The sequence below is a fragment of the Saimiri boliviensis genome, chromosome 8 (assembly GCF_048565385.1).
Source record: "Saimiri boliviensis isolate mSaiBol1 chromosome 8, mSaiBol1.pri, whole genome shotgun sequence".
Classification (NCBI taxonomy): domain Eukaryota; kingdom Metazoa; phylum Chordata; class Mammalia; order Primates; family Cebidae; genus Saimiri; species Saimiri boliviensis.
The window spans coordinates 33,664,261-33,682,003 of record NC_133456.1 but is presented as its reverse complement, the minus strand read 5'-3'; the positions used below and the strand labels follow the sequence as shown (position 1 = coordinate 33,682,003).

At 36.1% G+C, this 17,743-nt stretch overlaps 1 long non-coding RNA gene and 1 pseudogene across 1 annotated transcript in view; both read right to left on the bottom strand.

Annotated features, from left to right (window-relative positions):
• Positions 1-17,743, bottom strand: part of LOC141585361 (uncharacterized) — a 381,268-nt gene that overhangs the window by 96,544 nt on the left and 266,981 nt on the right. The window contains exon 2 of the long non-coding RNA XR_012518778.1: positions 1-17,743. This exon is cut by the window's left edge and continues 96,544 nt beyond it. This is a non-coding gene — a long non-coding RNA (uncharacterized LOC141585361).
• LOC141585360 (actin, cytoplasmic 1-like) overlaps positions 1-17,743 on the bottom strand; it is a 451,127-nt pseudogene that overhangs the window by 360,084 nt on the left and 73,300 nt on the right.

Sequence of the window (17,743 nt, the reverse complement as noted above, 5' to 3'; positions counted from 1 at the left end):
AAACACTGTTCTCACTTCCGTAAGGTGATGGATGTCCATGAGGGAATAGAAGAAATATTTTTCTATGTACCATATTAAAAGGGGTAAGAAAAAAATACAGAAAGATAGACCTCAGCCAAATGGAAGATAATTGACATTTTCTTCTAGGAGTTGTTAATTAAAACAACATTAAATATTCTCCTACAATCTTTTGTCAGTCAATAGGATAGGCCACTAGAACTGCCACTGAGGGGCCCATCAAAAACTGTAACATTCTCCCAGAGTAGCTAATTACAGCCATTTTAAAAGGTTTCCAATGCACTCACCAACATCTTTTTAAAGAATTCACTTCTATAAAACATTCAAATGTTAACAACCTGCCATAGAGAAGATGCTATGTAAAAGCATTCAATCAACATTCTGGAGCAATGTCCAGTCATCATTATTTTATATAGGTCAAATCCTGTTTTTCAAAGGCATATAATGAGATCCAATTATACTTAAGAATATAACATATGACAAAGAAAGCATTATAAAACAATGTGTACAGAAAATATAAATAAATGATGTTGAGGAAATTGTTTAGTATTTTGCTTAAAAAAGAAGATAACTACTTTGTATCATTTATCCAAATAAATTGTTTTTTTAGGTAAAGAGAAAGAGCAGAATATGCATTTTCTGTCAGATCTATAGAAGAACTGTAGAATTGCTAAAACTTCCAAAGAAAGGAAGAAGTCAGGCTATTTTTCTACATAAAATTAAACTTCTAAGAAAAAGTACAAAATGGAAAAAAAATAATAGACACGATTAAATGATTAAGATTTATATTACATAAAGGTCTCAGCAGTTTAAGAAAATAAAATCAAAATATCAATAACTAAGGGAAAAAAGTTAATAAGGAAGAATAATTTATATAAGAATAATTACAATTAAGTTATTGAAAATGGTAAACCAGATACTTCAAACAGAAGTCCATATTAAACTGACATATAAGCTTATATCATTCATACTAATGAAAGAATGATAAAGAAAAAACTCAATAGAAAGGCAATGTTAAATCTGGCATACTCATCAACTACTACTGAGAAACTGATGCAACCCCTTGGGAAAATATTTTTCTCTATAATTCAGGTGGCATAAAAGTCTTCAAACCATTTGGCCATGCCCAGATAGTCATCCCACAGGAAGTATATTAAAATAAATATATACATATTTAGAAGTATATTTTAAAATTTTAGGTAATGTTATTTATAAAACAGCACACAGGGAAAAAAGTCTATGTCTAACATGTACATTGTTAACATGGAAAATTGATTAAGCAAATTATAAGCCCATACATAACTGAAATAGAATTCAAAAATAAGTAGTTATATTTCATGTTAATAATTAATGTGGAGTGGAAAAATAACAATGATCAGTACTGGAAAAGATAAAGAAAAAGAGAAGTCTATTTTTTTTTTTTTAGAAGATATGATTCTGGTTTTCTCCATTTTAAAGTCTGATTCTGGTTTTCTCCATTTTAAAGTCTATGTTGTTGCAACAATTGTATATTAATAAAGTATAATTTAGAAATATGTAATTGTCTTCATTGTTATAGATCAGGGTTCCCCAACCCCTAGGACACAGATCCAATAGTGGTCCATGGCCTGTTAGGAACTAAGCTGCATAGAAGGAGGTGAGTGGAGCAGCAGGTGAGCAAGCATTACTGCCTGAGTTCCACGTCCTGTAAGATCAGCCAGGGCTTTAGATTTTCATAGGAGTGCAAACCCTACTGTGAACTGCACATGAGAAGGATCTTGTTGCACTCTCTGTATGAAAATCTATCTATTGCCTAATAATCTGAGGTGAAACAGTTTTATCTGGAAACCATCCCCTCTTCTATCCATGGAAAAATTGTCTTCCACAAAACTGGTCCCTGATGGCAAAAAGGTTGGAGACTCCTGGTATAGACGGAGTCTTCCTTAGAGGAGATTTTACTATAAATAAAATCTTGCTAAATGCATTGTCCCCACTGTATTGGTATCCATGATGACAAAAGAGGGCTGAATTCTAGGACTTTACCATCCAAATGGGTAGTTTGATAGTTGAGATGTTTGATGTTAAAACAATACATTATTCTTTACTGGACCAATCATAGATCTGTATCTTCTGCCTACATTTTACTTTGTAGGGATTGAAATACTTAAGAAATTCTCTGCCAAAAGCACACAATCAAGTAATTTCATCAGTCAAGGAAAGGAAAGGCGATTGTACTGATTGAACCACATTTATCATTGAAAGTTTATTGTAACTTTAAGCTATCCACATAGTTATGAATAGAGACTTAGGAGATGAACACAGTATATAGCATCTTTAAACAGGAAACACACCATTTATTGTTTGAGTTGGATTTTTACCCATAGAACTTGAAAGACATTTGTCATGCCTTATTTCTGGAACAGAAGGAATGAATTATAATAGGCAACATTTATTATTTAGTGTGTGACAGTCACTGTAACAAACACTTTGTATTTACATTGTTATTAGTTAGTGATAGTTATCTCCATTATACACTTAAGTATACTTAGGCACATAGAAACTAAATACACCTTAGCTACACTGTTGATAGGAGGCAGAACTCAGAATCCATTTAGTTTTTCATCTAACAGCTAATACTCTATAAAGTACCATGTTCTTCTTTCTCTTCACTAGTGTTTTACCTAAAATCATATGGTGCAGTCTAGTATTTATAACATCCAGGATTTTATTATGCTGTCTCATAAAATGGTTAATTTTGCTTTTATGGACACTTCTGTGGGACTTTACTTAACAAGATCTCACCTCATCTACTCACTACACAATATTAACATAGTGAAACCATCTAACCCAAGCCTTCCTTGTGCCTGAATCCCCACCATAACAACGTTCAAGTGCTTCTTGACCTGATAGTGTAAATAGCATGGTGGAAGGTATATAACCTTTGGAGCTACAGAGCCTGAGGACAAAAACTCTTCCCATTATTGACTGTATGTATACTCTCTGCAAGATGATCTTTCTAAAACTCAGTTTCCTTATTTTTAACATGGGAATAATAACAACACAAAATTGTAGACTTACAGCAAAGATTAGATAAGATAATAAAGTATCTAGCCCATATTCTGACATGTAGTAGCACTCAATATTTAACTAAAATTTCCGAACTTGATAATTTGTTCAACACATATTTATTGCCCCTAACTTGCTATAAGCCACAGTTCTGGGAGATGAAGATATAGCTGTGAACATGGTAAGTAAATCCTCTGCCCTGATGGAGCTTAGATTCTCTTTAGGATAACATGGTAGAAAAGAGAAATTTTTCTTGGGAATATATAAGGAAGCACATAGTCAATTCACAAGTTTACTTGTTTCAGTAAACAACTGCTCTGATGCATGAGATAACACTAATATTCAAAAACAACCATTAGGTTATTAAGTAAACCATTTATTGAGACTGGAAGTGTGAACACAGGCATAATCTAATGATATGTTAATTGTTGTTGGACATTTGCTGGTTCATAGAAATTCACCCTGTCACCCATACAAATGTCATTTGTTATAGCTTGCAAATATCCATAAAGGCAGGGATTACTTCTAAACCAGTTGTACAATTTCTTGTAAGTAATTTAATAAATATTCATGATGCTGATATTGCTGTTAATGATGACAGATCTTGTAGATTAGAATGAGTAAAGATGAGTATGTTAATCTGGTAAGACAGGGACATTCTAATATCTTCTAACATTGATTTCAATATCCCAGGAGGCTTATAATTCTTTAACATATACAAATATATTCACTTGTACCTTTGAGAAATAGGGAATGATGTCCCTTTAAGTATATGCATCAGTTTGTATTTTAAATATTTATCTACAGACCATATATAATTTTAATACCTAACATTATTTATATATAAGCACTTGGAATTATTGTTCTTCTGGACATGGCTGGATTCAATCCAGATTCAATTTTAATTTTTGAATTTGCAAAAAGACTTTTAATTTGAATCTCTTCATATTTATTCACATGATTTCACTCACACACACACACACTTAACACTAATATTTATTGAGTGCCTACTCTGTTCCAGGTACCATCCTGGGCCTGGGCACAGAGTAGCAGAGAAAACAAATATTCCGTCTTCCATATATATTCACTCCCCAGGGAAAGATAAACAACTCATTTGTCTAAAATGCATAAATAATGACAAATTTTGAGATTCTGTGAAAAACAATCAAGATACTGTGATAAAATCTGGTCAGGAAAAGCCACTTTGAGGAATTAAAATAATTATTAATAAGACCTGAGAAAGGAGAATAAGGCTCACATGATGAAATATGAGGGAAAAACATTTTAAAACATTTTAAACAGAAGGAAGAGCATTTTTTTTTTTTTTTTTTTTTTTTTTGAGACGGAGTTTTGCTCTTGTTACCCAGGCTGGAGTGCAATGGTGCGATCTCGGCTCACCACAACTTCCGCCTCCTGGGTTCAGGCAATTCTCCTGCCTCAGCCTCCTGAGTAGCTGGGATTACAGGCACGTGCCACCATGCCCAGCTAATTTTTTGCACTTTTAGTAGAGACGGGGTTTCACCATGTTGACCAGGATGGTCTCGATCTCTCGACCTCGTGATCCACCCGCCTCGGCCTCCCAAAGTGCTGGGATTACAGGCTTGAGCCACCGCGCCCTGCGGAAGAGCATTTTTAAAAGGCCCTATGGGGAGGGGGGAAAGAGGCTGATATGAGCTTGCAGTTTAATGAACAAGGGAGAAAGTGATTTAATGAAAGAATAAGTGAATGAATGAATTTGACAATGCTTTTTCAATGAGCATGGACTGAGTTATTAGTTCTTCACAAGTGAGGAAACCACTAGTCCAAGCCCATATCCTCTCAAAGATGAGCAAGTCTAGGAGACTCCAGTCAGGTGACTTCTCACATCACTCAAGCTTTCACAAATTTTGCAGCCCTGCTGCATCCTTTTTCTATCTGTACATGGATGTTCCTTTTCTATGACAAACTGACCCATTTGGTATGTTTTTGCCATCTCCCCAACCAAATCTCATCTTGAATTGTAGCTCCCAAAATCCCCATGTGTCATGGGAGTGACCTAATGGGAGATAATTGAATCATGGAGGCAGTTCCCTATACTGTTCTCATGGTAGTGATTAAGTCTCATGAGATATGATGGTTTTATAAATGGCAGTTCCCTTGCACAAGCCCTCTTGCCTGCTACCATGTAAGACATGCCTGGGCTTCTCCTTTGCCTTCTGCCATGATTGTGAGGCCTCCCAGCCATGTGGAATTCTAAGCCCATTAAACATCTTTCTTTTAGAAATTACCCAGTCTTGTGTATGTCTTTATTAGCAGCATGAGAACAGACTAATACACCATTCCTTTCCCACTGGACTCAAGACTCTTTCATGGGGATATCGTCTATTATAAATCAAATCCTACCTTAGCACTATGGTGTTATTTTATTCCCTTCAGCACATATGCATTTTACACAGTGTCTGAATTTAGCTACGTATCAGTTTGTAAGTGCTCACGAGGTTTGTGTGTGCTGAAGTTTGTGATGTCTGATAAATTATGAGGTTTTGAAGGTAGGATTGTGACCATTTTTACCTAGCTCAATGGTCAGCACAGAAGAAGAAATGTCAATTGTTAGCATTCCTAGGTTTTACTACATAGATAGACAAGTTGATAAAGAGTTAAACTAGGGTAGGTACAGTGGCTCACATCTGTAGTTCTAGCACTTTGGGAGGCCAAAGTGGGCAGATCATGAGGTCAGGAGTTTGAGACCAGCCTGGCCAATATGGTGAAAACCCACCTCTACTGAAAATACAAAAGTTAGCTGGGCGTGGTGGTACGTGCCTGTAATTCCAGCTACTCAGGAGGCCAAAGCAGGAATATCAATTGAACTTTGGAGGTGGAGGTTGCAGTGGGCCAACACTGTACCACTGCACTCCAGCCTAGGTGATAGAACAAGACTCCATCTCAAAAAAAAAAAAAAAAAAAAGAGATAAAACTAGGGTTATTAAAATATGTATACATATATTTGTTTTTCTCATACAGTGTGTTCCTACATAGTATATATTTACTAAATATTCATATATATATATATGTACAGGTAATATGAATATATTTACTCATATGTTGACATTTTTAAACTATCTACCTATCTATCCACTCAGCTATTTATCCTTTCATCCATTTTTTTTTTTAGATAGATATAGTAAACAGGAGGGATACCATCAACAATCAGCACTTAATTTGGGAGTATTCCTTATCACAAACCTTATGAAAGATAAAGATGGGCTTATGCACATAAAGATGGGCTTTGGAAATGCTAACTTTTCTACTGATTATTTGCAAGCCGGAATTCCTACTGATAATGGGAGTGAAAACTTAGGGCTACTTGAAGAAAGGGCTTTAGGGCAATGTGAATAACAAGCAAACATCAGTGAGTACAAGGGAAGAAAACTACTCTGGAAGAAATGGTCTGCTAAGGAGAATTTCCTCACCTTTTGCTGTGGAATGGAGAGAAAGGGGAAATGCCAACACTGTTGAGAAGTGAGAGAAGGCAGGTAAAAAGCCTGCTGGGACCTCTGCTACCCTCCCTCAAATCAGGATTGCAGTGTTTATGGGCATCCAGGACGCAGTTCTTGTGCCCGGCAGGCCCTGTTGGGACTGATCTAAAAGGAGCAGAAAACATTTTTTACAAGGCAAGTGCGATCAGCTGCTTCCCAAACCAGTCAGTGAATAATTTAGAAAGAGTTCGACTAAAGAGTTGTAGGCTGGTGTTATACAACTATTAGTTGCATGCAATTCTGTGGACTTGTTTAAACACAGGAAATATGTTAACGACCTCAAGTTTGTGCACTCTAGTTGGAAACACAAATCAGGCCTATTTTCACACTGTGTGTTCTGATACTTGTTAAGAAATACTTTTCAACTTAGCGTTAGGTAAACACTAAATAACTGTTACCAATGCACATAAGCAAAAACAAACATGTATCATTTAGAAACAAGACACAAAGATTTAACAAAATGCATTTAATAAATTCATTTTGTTTACAACGAAACAAATAACTCACTAATTTTTAATAGACATTTTGGTGGGTAAAAGGCTTTTTGAGACCCCTGCTGACAACAGAGGAGAACTGCATCCAGATGTTCATTACTAGAAACTGAATACATAATTCTCCACATTAGCAGAGATATCTTAAATATACGTCAGTTTTGAGATGTGGAAGATACATTACCATAAGATAAACATATACATGTGAATTACTGAAAAAAGGCTATTTACATAGGGCTTTTTTGCCTTAAGGTTTATAGGTCTCTTAAAATTGCTACATGTGTTACATAATTTCAAATTTGTATTTTGGTTTATTTTTAAAAGCATGAAAACTACCCAACTCTTTAGAAACATACCTATTGAGAGAACAAGAATACTTAGTATTTTCAAAGATGTGGTATTCTAATAAAAAATAACAATACTAATTTTACCTGAAAAAAAATGCATATATTTCAACAATTTTATCAATGGCATATTTTGTATTAGATACTACTCTATGTGTTAGAAATATAAACAACTGCATAAGATGCTTTCAGATTGTAATAAGTGGTAAAAAATATAACATGGAAAGGGAATAGAGTCATGAGAAGGTAACTATATAGGGAAGTGATCAGGGACTGCTTCACTGAAGTTGTAAAATATAAACTGAAACTATATCCTGATTTTAAAAATAGGCTTGTAGATGTTTTAGGTAAATAACAGCAAGAAAACAATGCCAAAGTTAAGAGCAGAGGGTAATCTAATGTAAACACAAACGTTGTATATAATAGAAATCATGTGTGGCTCAGCTTCCACTAGGTATTCAAGTTGCGTCTTTGTGTTCTCCTCTCTTAAAGGAATCTAGATGTGTTCAAAAAAATATCAGATTAAAAAAAAAAAACTTGAGAATAGTCCTTAGGCTACCTTTAAACATGTGACAAGTTTCTGAACTTCTTTTAAATAGCAGTCTCATCAGAAAATTATTGAAGACTGTACCTACTCAAAGGTTTTTTTGATAATACAAAAAACATACACTGGTATACTATGTGGAAGGCCTATGTATAGTAGATGCTCAGTAATTTTTCATTATTCTTTCCTTTGATTCAAGGGTTTTCTGGGCCTCACCTGGCTAGTAGGTCTCAGCTCAGCTGTGACAGTCAATGGGAGGTAGTGGAGTAATGATGTCCAGAGGGCAGGCAGCTAAGTGTGAAGTTGAGTTAGAAATATCCAAGAACAAAGATGCCACTTAGTCCTCTTTGTAAACCCCAGGTCTAACATGGGGCCTGACACAGAGCAAGGATAAATAAAAATAAGACTCAGAAATAACTAGCTCTGGGTAATCGACATGAGGTATTATATGGCCCTAAAGTCACATGAAAAAATGATCAAGACTTAATGATTTAAATGGCTCCCAAACACTAATGATCTGTGAGGCTATCACTTCATTGCTTTGTGCTGTGGAAACAATGATATGGGTAAGTCATGTACAATCACAAATCCTAAAGAAATGACTTTTGCTAAGAGGTAGTTTACAATTGGTTATAGAAAGCTATGCTTGGGCTGGGGTGCAGTGGCTCATACCTGTAATCCCAGCACTTTGGGAGGTCCAGGAGGGTGGATCATCTGAGGTCGGGAGTTTGAAACCAGCCTGGCCAATGTGGTGAAACCCCATCTCCACAAAAAACACAAAAAATTAGCTGGGCGTGGTGGCACATGCCTGTAATCCCAGCTACTGAGGAGGCTGAGGCAGAATTGCTTGAGCCTGGGAGGTGGAGGTTGCAGTGAACTGAGACTGCACCATTGCACTCTAGCCTGGACAACAAGAGTGAAACTCTGTCAAAAAAAAAAAAAAAAAAGAAAAAAGAAAAATAAAAAGAAAGCAAGCTATGCTTATTTGAACATACCTATAGGTATATTAGTCAAACAGTTCCCAGATGCTAGCCTATAATGATAAAGGAAAACAACCTTGAAATATTTTTGTGATGGCAACTGCTTTCCAATATAAGGGACCTTCCTTTATGTTGAGATGGCGTTATTCCTGTATTTTGAGAATGAAACTGCCCTTTCATTTATGAAATTATAATAGCAATATTATAATTTCACTCTATATAAGTATATATATATATATATATGAGATATGTGATATGAATAATAGTAAATGGGAGATTTTATTAAATTTATTTGGTAAAATAAGAAATTACCAACTCATGGGGAGAACATCAATTTTATTTAATGTGATATCCATCCCCAAAGAGGTGTGAAACATTCTGGTATAGCTAATTAAAGCAAGAGTAGATTCAAAGAGAAAGAAGTCTGAGTGAACTTCATAAGGGAAGCAGGAAGCAGAAATTACTTTTTGCACTCAAGCATATAGGGAAGGAGAGGCATAAAAGCCAGCAAGGGGGGCACTGAGGCAGAAGTTATATTATGGATGCTGGTCTAGTGCAAAACTGACCAAGTAAAGACTTCCATATAGTAAAGTCCCCCTCTCTTGTGGGGGGATTTTACTGCAAGCATTTTCGTAACCATGGATTAATGTCAGTCAGGAAAAGTGAGACTGAGGATGAGGGAGATGGGTAGAAGGAAAGACTTGTTATTTAAAACTTCTGCATTATTGTTGATTCTCTGACTACATTTCTCAAAATCTAACTGGGATAAGAATAAAGCCTAAAAATAACAGAGTAGGGAAAGGTTCAAGGGGAATCAGATAAGCACCCTTAAAATGTCTTAGTACAAGTCTTATTAGGGTTCCTGGCTCTACAGAGATTTATGTTCAAACTCAATTTGCCATTCTGTTCTCCCCAAATTCCAGAACTATCTCCTTCTTCTTAAGACAATTTGACTAGGCAAATGAAAGCTCTTTAAACCTTTGCTCACTTCCTTCACTTTTTCAATTACCTGCTGGATATGTCTTCAATCTAGACTTTCTAAGACAAAACTTACCCTCGCTCATCAGATAAACTATTCAGTATCCTGTCTGTGCTTATGTAATTAGACTGCACTATGATAATTTTTACTCACTGATATATGGCTAGATAGTCATACACCATTTTAGAGTACTGTATATGTTCAGTGCTTATGTGCGTACCCTTTTTATCCACAAGACCACGTTATCTTGAAGGCCCTGGTGACAATTTCTTTCTCCAGCATAGTGGCAAGGCTGGATATGAATCCCATTGCCACCGCTAACTAGATGTGTGAATGTAGGTAAGTGATTTAACATATCAATGCCTCTGTTTCTTTACCGATAGGGAATAATAATATTGACTTGCTCCAGAGAGGAATAGTTGCTGTTTTTTTTTTTGTTTTTTGTTTTTTTTTTTTTTTTTTTGAGACGGAGTTTCACTCGTTACCCAGGCTGGAGTGCAATGGCGCGATCTTGGCTCACCGCAACCTCCGCCTCCTGGGTTCAGGCAATTCTCCTGCCTCAGCCTCCTGAGTAGCTGGGATTACAGGCACGCACCACCATGCCCAGCTAATTTTTTTTTTGTATTTTTAGTAGAGACAGGGTTTCACCATGTTGACCAGGATGGTCTCGATCTCTTGACCTCATGATCCACCCGCCTCGGCCTCCCAAAGTGCTGGGATTACAGGCTTGGGCCACTGCACCCGGCCTTGTTGCTGTTTTTTTAAGATTAAATATTTAGAAGGGCGGCTGATATTTAGTAATGACCAGTAAGTGTTAGCTGTTGTTGGTGGTAGAGGTGTTATTAAAAGTGTAAACTCTGGAAGGACATTTCCTAGGTTCAGTTGCCAGCCCCATCATTTCTTAGCTGAGTGATTTTAAGCAAATTACTTGACCTCTCTGCATCTCAGTTACCTCAATTGCAGAGATGGGGATGATGAAACTTACTTCAATGGGTTTAGGAAAGACTAGGAAGATTAATATATTTAAAGCCCTTAGAACAATATTTGCCATGCATAAAGTGCTCAGCTTCCTATTATGAATCAAGACTATTTTTGCTTAAATCTTTTTATTCTTTGAGTTATAAATTTAGGTCAGTTCTACATTCAAGATAAATCTCAATTAATTCTTCTTTCTCCTTTTCCCGTTTCCTCCCGTCTCCCTCTCTCCCTCTTTCCTTCTACTCTTTTCTTTACTTTTCTCTCTCTTCTTCTCAGTTTTTATTTTGTAATTTGAAATTAGTGTGCAAGCCGAAGCTTCTTCAGGAAAGACCATTCTAAGAGAACAACAAGCAATCAATTTAAGAAAAAAAAAAAAAAAAGGATTTTAAAAGAAGTAGAAGTACAGTCCTGTGACAGTTTTCTGAAAAAAAGGAACATCTGCAGCTATTTGTCCTGGCATAACTTTGTCCAATCAAAATTGACTCAGAACATTGCTAGGGGAAGCAATGCTTCAGCATGTCTGCCCTCTTCCCGCCATGAAATGCTAAGGTTGTGTCTTTCTGGAGAAGTAGGTATGTTGGATTATCTAGTTAAGTTCTCAAGTAAACTCCTAGTAGTTATGTAGGTGATATATTGAGAATTAATGACATTAAATCATTTGATGAATATGAAACACATCATAGTAAGAAAGACATGGAGAAATGTATTCAATGTTTAAGAATATAATTCTATTTTACTTATTTGTTTATTTTGTTTTTGAGACAGAATCTCACTCTTGTTGCCCAGGCTGGATTGCAACAGCACAATCTCCGCTCACTGCAACCTCCATTTCCCCAGTTCAAGTGATTCTTCTGCCTCAGCCTCCCAAGTAGCTGGGATTACAGTCATGTACCACCACACCTGGCTAATTTTGTATTTTTAGTAGAGATGGGGTTTTACCATGTTGGTCAGGCTGGTCTCGAAAGCCTGACTTCATGTGATCCATCTGTCTCGGCCTCCCAAAGCATTGGGATTACAGACATGAGCCACTGCACCCAGCCGAGAACAGAATTTTAAAGCTACAACTGATAATCTCACTGATGAGAGAAAGGACAAAGGCTGGCAAATACCAGAAGTGATAATAGAGGTCTAGAGAAGAAAGCATTTTCTAATAAATCCATCCAAAGAGAAAATGAAGACTATCTTGGATTTGAGGGAAGTATTCAGATAAAGGCTAGATCATCACTAGAGGAAGACAACACTTAAAACTTCATAACATTTAAGTTTAAGTTCAGATGACCTGAGATCCTCACAAGTCTAAGACTCCTCATAGTTTAATATGTATTTGAGAAAGTAAATCATTCAGAATAAAACTTTAAACTCAAATAGCCAAATATTTGAAGCAATTCTGAATTGTGTATGTTTTTTTCTCCTTCAGCAATCTAAGCCATTTCTTTATTTTTTTCTACTTTCCTTTACACATATGGCCAAGCCTGTATATGCAAAAGTAATTTACAATTCTAGCCCTCCTAATTTGAAATTCTACAAGTCCAAGAGTGTAACCAGATTATGAAAACACTTGATGAATTGCGCAAACCAGCAGTTAAATGTTATAGTTTAAAAACTCGAGTCAAAAATATTTCTTTTCCTTCAGGAAGAAATATGAATGTTAAAAATGTGGTGCCGTGTGGAAGCAAAGCTCCATAATTAACCTACAGAGCCATCGCCACTGTCAGAAGCAGAAAGGTCCCAGAGGAAATACTTTTCCTATAGAATGATGGCGGTATTAGTGCCAGCAGTAATGATAAGACACTGCAAAGTATGTGAAAATTTCCTTTAGAATTCTGTATGGCGTTTAATTATAAAAGCTAGTACCTTGGGTACTTAACTATTTTTTCAGAGAAAATAAGAGTGAATTAATGTCTTAATCCCCACAACAATGAGGTCATGGTCACCTAGCTGGTAAATCAGAGGAACAGGTTATGGATGGAGGCTCTCTAATTGCAGTGCACATGTGTGTATCAACTCAGACTACTACTCCCTACAGCCTAACTTTAGGGAGGTATAACTGAAAGAACATCCTTGTTGGGGCAACAGCCACAATACCTACTGTATGTTCCTGGAATAATTACTATTTCTCTGCAGAAACATGAGTTGCCCTGGCAAGACAATGCTTGACATGCTAAGTTCAATTTTAAATCCCATCATGAAGGATATGGACCAATTGGAGTACATTCTATATATTTCATCAGTAAAGATTACATAAAACATACAACTGGTGAAAAATGTCTTAGGTAATAACCACATGAATACTAGAAAAAATGAATTTTGTGTATATGTGTTTATGTGTAAAGAGTTCTTCAAAACTCAATTTAAAATGTTTAGGTTAGTGTATTATTTTTACAGAAGAAATTTCCATGTATAATCACTTTGTCATTATTCTGCTTCACAAGAACACAGAACCCTTGGAGAATTTGCTTCTTTTCCTCTAATCCTTGAAAGTATTACATGTCAAACTTCTTCAGATTTGGTTAGTGCACTTCCTCATGTGATTATTATACATGGTTTCCATGGACTTCCTTTTAGTCTCTAGTATGAGGGGAAATGATAAAACCCATAAAAATAACCACTATGCAGTTTTAAAAGCACTCTTAAATCATATTATTGGTTGGAGGTTTTTGTTTTTTAGTCTTAAAGTTATGAAAACACATACACTCATCTACCTTACTATCTGTTTTATTCTATCCTCTGCTCCCACCTTGACCTAAAAGCCAACACACTTGAACAAATAAATCTGATTTCAAAAAGAGAATGTAATGGGTACCAAAATATGTTCCTAGCTTATCCTACATTTTCCTGAAAACAATCAATATAGATAGCCTGAGGCAGACCATTTCATCATAAATGTAATTTCTGAGAGTAGACAGTTATTACCAGAGACCTTATGCCTTACTCATTAAGAGAGAAAGTGTGACAGAAACCATACTGGCACTAGGAGAAAGTGACTGGTAGGCAAAAATGTCTCCTGCTTCATTATACAGTCTTCTCTTCTTGTTCTTCCGGTAGAAGTGCCTGCTACACTTCCCCAGATACCCAGGACCTTCATGATGTCACTCTCAATGACCTGATCAACATCCATTTTGAGAAATTATTTTATAAACTCATTCAAACAAATGTGTAAATAATCAACACAAGTTTTAAGGCATATCAAAGCTTTGTACTCAAATCCTACGGTTCAGAGGAGCATAGACATTAACTTAATAATGGTATATTGGGGAAGCATATCTCATAAATCCATAGCTCTTATCTTTGAAAATGCAAGCAGAAGAAAGGAGATGGTGAGGATTTAGAAGTTCTTTCGGGTGATGATAAAAATGGGAGTATTTGTGTGTGTGTGTGTGTGTGTGTGTGTACAAGAATGTTTATTACAGTATTGCTGATAATATTGAAATTTTAGAAACAATCTAAATGATCATTGGTATGTAATTGGTTAATTTTTTTTTAAGACAAAGTTTCACTCTTATGGTTCTGGCTGAAGTGCAGTCATGGGATCTCACCCACTGCAACCTTCATCTCCCAGGCTCCTGCCTCAGCCTCCAGAGTAGCTGTCAATACATTTTGAAGTAGTGTCTGCTACTCAGATGTTCTGAATTGCTGTAGAGGATAGATTATGTGAAGTGAAAACAGGAGACACACTCAAATCACAGATACATTTTTGTATAGACCTGCATTTTTTAGGAAAAAAATAAACAGGGCTATAGAGATGCCCAAGGGACGCTTGCTCAGCATCACTGAGTAGGCAGCAACCATAAGAAATCCAGTGCCTTTTATCCTCACTGCCCTAGGCATATGGACCTTGGCTCTGTCACAGAGCTATTCTGTAAAGGGACACCACACTGAGCTGGGAGACCACATAGAAAACATATTCCTTAAATGTACAAGTCCCCACAACTCATACACCACTGAAGTAGTCACACTATGCACTAAGGATATCCTATTTAATGTTGTTTAGTGGTTAGCATGGGATGGCAGATAAGGACGTAGACTTGGAGTCACAAAGCTGGCTTCAAGTCAGACTCTGCCAGTATCCAGCTGCATCACATAGTCTTATAGAGTTATTTATCTGAGTGCTAGTTCTTCAACTATAAAATAAAAAAGAAAAGATATAGTCTTTGAGTAGTTATCATGGAAGTATAATTAGATAATGTACGTACATTGCCTGGGATGTAAACCTTGAAGACGTTAAAAATCATAGTGATAATCATGATATTTATGATAAAAAAGATATCAAAGGCGGTATGCATAACACAAAGATAAAGGAATTTCAAATATCTTAATGTAAGGCCAATATTCATAGTGGTTTAGAGCACAAGCTTGGAGATCAAATATTCTGGAAATATCACTCAAATATTTTACAACAAAATTTTCCTTCTAAAAAGCAATCAATAACCACGGGTGTCTCAAACTTTTACGTGTAGATTAAATAAACACATGTAACCATTTAGAATGGTGCCTGGCACAGAGGAAGCAGTACATACAAGTTAGCTATTATTCTTGTTGCTCTTCTTGCCAATGGTGGAGGTAAGAGCATGGTAGAAATGTGAAGATTAATCTTGGCAAAAAAAGGTCAATTTTCTAAAAACTGGTGAGAAGTGAGTGCTGGAAGGGAGGGCTTCATTATTTTCACGCTTGAAATACCCTCTCCTTTGGCCACTCACTGGTTCACTTGCCCAGGTGGCAACACAGGAGCCCAGCTGAGATCCCAGCAGTCACACTCTAAAAGTTGCTTCATTAGGATCGAGCCAGTTTGGCAACACTTAATCACAACTTGATCTTTTCTACTGAGAATCTATAACTAATATCTAATAATACAACCATCTGTTATTTTGTATAATAGGGCTGTAAACAACATCAGGAGTTTGGCAATTAAAGTTCTCTATTAGGTAGTTGTTCACATTTACGTGAAAACCATAAAGACACAACAAAAGCAATGCCTACAAACAGCTACAACGTTGATATTTCCAGGTTCAGAACACATCACCATCACCATCACCACTACCACCATCATCACCATCATTTTCCCCCAACTTTCTCCTCCTTTTTCTTCTCTTCCTTTATGTCAGCTACCATTTATTGATAATCAATAATGTATCAGAAATTTTACACATATTTCATTAAATTTTATTCTCAGCATATTCATTATAACTTCAGAAAATAATTATGATTATGTCCATTTTACATATTAAAAAATAACTGAGACTCAGCAAGATTAAGTGCCTGACTCAACGTCACAAGATGGTAAAAAAAAAAAAGAACTTAGATTTAGACTCTGAATTTATGACTCTAACGCTAGTGCTCTTTTTATATTGTGCTATACAAATATTATGATAAAATCCACGGTGCTACTGGAGCTAACACAAATTCGAAATTTCATGGTGGCTTTCTTTAATTACATCAGCACTATCGTGTGTGTGTGTGTGTGTGTGTGTGTGTGTGTTTAAAAGCAGAGATACTTGGGCCATTTTCACTTCTGAAATTAAAAACTACATTATACACGGCAATACATTCATCCTACATTTTTCGCATATAGCAAGACCCATTTTGTCACACAATAGTAAATTATTGAGTGAGGTACTCAATTAGCAAGAAACAAAATGAAGTGTTTATAATAATGTATCACAGAGAGCCAATTCCAACAGTGACCTTCAGGTAAAACTGTTCAATCTTTTGCTCTAAGACCATTCCATTGTGCTTTGTAATTAATAATTTCACACATGGATATTGATGACAGACTTCAAACAAGAAATCAGCAGCACCTCAGAAACCTTTGTCCCCATCGGGTGAGCAGAGGGGCTGGCTGGATGGGCTCCATCAGCTAGGATAATTATTATGAATAAGGAGGTGTGTCACCTGTCTGTGGAGGACATTGGTACCTGTACCAAATTACATGCAGTGGCACACAACTCAGTTCTCCAGAACATCTGAAATGCCAAGCAAATGCAAATAGCAAAATACAACATGGCTGACATATTCTATGCAGAAAGCAAAAACTGATTTTGGAAAGCAGGATAAAGAACTGAAGAACTGCTACGTATGAAAAGTCAAAGAGCAACCAAACACCGCTAGAGGCCAACAGGAGTCACCGTCAATTTTCTAGGAGAAGTCACTGTTCTAATATTTACTTGAGAGTTCCCAAGCATTATTTTCCATCATTTTACTATTTTTCCCATCTTGCCAACTACATTCTACTCAACATTGCACTACTAAGAACTCATTTTCTATAAGCTTAAAATGCTGACATCAGACTAGAATTGGATGATGCAACAGGAAAGAAGCCATGTATTTTAATATCCTATACTCTAGAGCACACCAAAAACCATGCCAATTCCATACCTTTGAGTCCATCTTTGAAGGGGAAAAGAAACAAAACGGAAGTGCTAACACAAACAGAGAGGTTTACTTCGAACGATCAGAGATGCATATCTTAAGATTCCCTCAAAACGTGTTTAATGCAAATTAAATAAAGAAAAACACATTAAAGAAGATGGTTCTCTAATGGAAATTTATCATGAATATTGCTGTAAAGAAAATAATATTCTCTTTATTTTTTTGTTAAAATCAAGGTTTAAATAGGCCCACTTACCTTAAAGACGATATAACTAAACATCATATAGAGATAAAAACATTTAAATATTTCTTAATCCTAGGTTACTCATTGGTTATTTAGAAATTCTGGATAGACTCACAAATCAAAGAGCAGCGATGGAAGATATTGAAATGTATCCCCGTGGCATATTCAGTGGAGAAAGTCATTACATGCTGAGAGAGTCCAGTAACCACTGTTGTGTAGCAAAAATTGGTTTCACTTAC